The sequence below is a fragment of the Corvus kubaryi genome, unplaced genomic scaffold (genome assembly GCF_017639235.1).
Source record: "Corvus kubaryi isolate FWS band 111438036 unplaced genomic scaffold, C.kubaryi_AGA036_p1.0 71, whole genome shotgun sequence".
Lineage (NCBI taxonomy): Eukaryota > Metazoa > Chordata > Aves > Passeriformes > Corvidae > Corvus > Corvus kubaryi.
The window spans coordinates 7,666,055-7,666,846 of record NW_024582059.1 but is presented as its reverse complement, the minus strand read 5'-3'; the positions used below and the strand labels follow the sequence as shown (position 1 = coordinate 7,666,846).

Here is a 792-nt window from a genome sequence, read left to right as displayed (position 1 = left end):
GACCCACACGGACTATTGATTCCAACTCCTGGCCCTGCACAGGACTCCCCAAGGGTTGCACCCTGTGCCTGAGAGCATTGTCCAGATGCTTCCTGAACTCCATCAGGCTTGGTGCTGTGACCGCTTCCCTGGGGAAGCCATTCCAGTGCCCAATCACCTTCTGGGTGAAAATCCTTTCCCTAATATCAAACCTAAACTCCCTCTGACACAATTTCATGCTGTTCCTTTGGGTTAAAAATGGTTAGATGCCACAAAGTAGGTGACAGTGCCTTAACTGTATCCATGTTGTATAGGCTGTAAGGGCCTCTTCCATCCTTATCAAGGGGAGTGCTAATCTTCTCTCCTTTCATACAACACTCAAAAAAGGTCATAATTCAAAATGATCAACACATCCATAATTCATAAGACCAGACATCCAAGTAAGTAAACCTTGTTCTGCTTCAACCACCTACTTCAAACCTGCCTAGAGGTTTGAGCAGATGTGCACACATCCTACGCCTGCACTCCTTCAAACAAAAGTCCTATGGAAGGACACAGAGAAACCTGGATTATGAAAAATGGCATATAATCAGTAGCATGTAGCATCAGTCTGACTGACATGTGCCTACTGTCACTGCTCTTCCTGATCCTGGGGGTGCAGAAGACAAGTTCTATGTTCAGCCATCTGTTGGTGTCATCCCAACACCCTTCAAAAGCATCACAAGCATATTCACAGCAACACTGCTAAATACAGACAGCAGAGGAAAGATTTGGAAGCAGCAGTATTTCCCTGTTAAGAGTCTAGTGCCTCAA

The 792-nt window shown here is 45.6% G+C and overlaps 1 non-coding gene across 1 annotated transcript; it reads right to left on the bottom strand.

The window, feature by feature from the left end:
* Window positions 1–232: 232 nt before the first annotated feature.
* Window positions 233–357, bottom strand: LOC121675086. Its single transcript, XR_006019951.1, has one exon. It is a non-coding gene; the product is annotated as a U6atac minor spliceosomal RNA (small nuclear RNA).
* Window positions 358–792: the final 435 nt, after the last annotated feature.